General features: G+C 66.1%; 1 long non-coding RNA gene across 1 annotated transcript; it reads right to left on the bottom strand.

Moving 5' to 3' along the window:
- Positions 1 to 802: 802 nt before the first annotated feature.
- Positions 803 to 2,226, bottom strand: LOC114072916. The gene is made up of 3 exons (XR_003574248.1): positions 2,152 to 2,226; positions 1,487 to 1,516; positions 803 to 833 (listed from the first exon to the last, which is right to left on the bottom strand). It is a non-coding gene; the product is annotated as an uncharacterized LOC114072916 (long non-coding RNA).
- Positions 2,227 to 2,359: the final 133 nt, after the last annotated feature.

Genomic DNA, 2,359 nt, shown 5'->3' on the forward strand with positions numbered 1-2,359 from the left:
GCCAGCAGACGGGGAGGCCTCGATGTGCGGGTGGAAGGGCTTCCAAAACCTGACCCCTCCCGGGCAAACACGGCGCCCTGCGAGCCCCTGCAGCTTCCTCAGGGGGTGGCCGAGCCCCGAGAGGAATCCTGGTGCCCTCGATCCCTCCCTCCTGCCCTGCTCACCCTCTGCAACCTCCGAGAGGAATCCTGGTCCCCCCATCCCTCCCTCCTGCCCCGCTCACCCTCTCCAGTTTCCAGGAGGAATCCTGGTCCCCCCATCCCTCCCTCCTGCCCCGCTCACCCTCTCCAATCTCCATCTCCTCCTTCTCCTCCGCGTCTGCCGCCGCCGCCTCCTGCTGCCGGAGTTGCTGGGGGAGGAGGGAAACCCCTGGATATCGGGAACGGTCCCCTCATGGAAAAGCTGCCCCGGGGCAGGGGGGGTCCAGAGGATCCACTCCCTGGAGGGGCTCCAGAGGATCCACTTGGGGACACGGGTGGCCTGGGCGGTTGGGCTCCATCTCGGAGGGCTTTTCCAGCCATTCCAGGATGGCTCCGGGACAGGCAGGGCTGGCAGGGGACGCGGCACATCCAGCGGGCTTTGGGAGCAGCTGGGAACGGGTGGGATCCCCCCCCAGCCAGGGGACAACGTTTTCCCGTCACCACCCCCTCCCCAGGCACGGCCCCGCCCTGCCCCGAACCCACCTCCTTCATGGTCTCGATGGACGCGAAATACTTGGACCACCAGTCCAGCATGCTCTCGTCGGGCTCCTCCTCCTCCGCCTCCTCCCCTCCTCCTCCTCCTCCTCCTCCTCCTCCTCCTTTCTTCTTCTTTTTCTTCTTCTCCTCCTCGCTCTGAAGGGAAGCAAAGGCAGAAGGGGAGGGGGCTCAGGGCGATGGGAAATGTCCCCTCAAGTGCCCGGGTGGTGCCTGAGGAGGCACAACCGCCCAGCCCGGGGGTTTTGTCACCTCCCCCCGTGTAGGGACAGCGAGGCACCAGAGGATCCAGGGACACTCAGAGCCACGGGACGCTCTGGGCTGGGAGGGGAGTCAAAGCTCATCCCGTTCCACCAGGGACACCGTCCACTCGCCCAGGTTGCTCCAAGCCCCGTCCCAACCCGGCCTGGAACACTCCCAGGGATGCAGAAACCCCTTCCCAGATTCCCGTCATCCCTTCCATCCACGCATTCCCACAGCTCCCGAATCTCTCCCGGCAACCGGCAAAGCCCCCTGGGGCCGCTCTGTGCTGCGAGGAGACCTTTCCCAGCCTGTGGTGGGAACACCCAGCGACCCCCCCTGCCCAGAGCCCTGCCCGTCCCGCCGCTCCCGGGGCAGCTGGGCTGAGAGATCCGGGCCTGGAGGAGCTTCCCAAAGGCGGCAGGAGCCACTGCCACCCCCACGGGGGACACGGCACGCTGTGGCCCTGCCTGTCCAGGAGGGGTGAGGATGCGGCGGGCGGCCCGTTGGGAAGGGCTGGGAGAGGGAGGAGAGAAAGGTCCAGCACTCACCACGTCCACCTTCACCACCGCGTCCGAGTTCTGCCGTGCGGGGCGGGAGGGAACAGGGAGAGGGAGAGCGGGTCAGGAGCGAACCCCCCTGGGCGTGGAGTCCCGCGTGGGTTTGGGTGGGAAGGGACCTCAAACGTCATTTAATTCCAAGCCCTCTGCCACAGGCAGGGACACCTCCCGCTATCCCAGGGGATCCAACCCGGCCTGGGACACTGCAGGGATCCAGGGGCAGCCACAGCTTCCCTGGGAATTCCAGCCCAGCCGGGAATCCCTTCCCAATCTCCCATCTGTCCCTGCCCTCTGGCAGTGGGAAGCCATTCCCTGTGTCCTGTCCCTCCATCCTTGTCCCCAGTCCCTCTCCAGCTCTCCTGGTGCCCCTTCAGGTTCCAAGCTCTCCCTGGATCCTTCCCTTCTCCAGCCTGGCCATTCCCAGCTCTCCCAGCCTGGATCCAGAGCCGAGGGGCTCCAGCCCTGGGAGCAGCTCCAGGGCTCTGTTTTTGTGGAGCAGGAGGGTGTGAGGAGGAGTTGAAGCTCCAGCAAAACGGGCCCAGGCACTTCCAGAGTGTGTGACAGACCCCGATCCCTGTGGGACGCCGCGTGGGATCCCTCGGGGAGTGGGAATTCTGTGGGGGAAGAGGCGCTAAAGCCGGGAATGGGGCACTCACAGCTTCCAGCTTCACCACCGTGTCCATCTTCCGGATGGGAACCTCGGGCTCCACGCTGACCACCACCTCCCCTGCGGCACAGAGAGGAGGGATCCCTCGGGATCCAACTCGGGATCCAGCGGGGACAGGGACAGGGAGCAGGGAGAGGGAGCAGGGACAGGGGGCAGGGACAAGGACAGGGAACAGGGAGAGGGACAAGGACAGGGAG

This window comes from Empidonax traillii, unplaced genomic scaffold, assembly GCF_003031625.1.
Source record: "Empidonax traillii isolate 1590-97213 ecotype Southwest subspecies unplaced genomic scaffold, ASM303162v1 scaffold4460:size9590, whole genome shotgun sequence".
Taxonomy (NCBI): domain Eukaryota; kingdom Metazoa; phylum Chordata; class Aves; order Passeriformes; family Tyrannidae; genus Empidonax; species Empidonax traillii.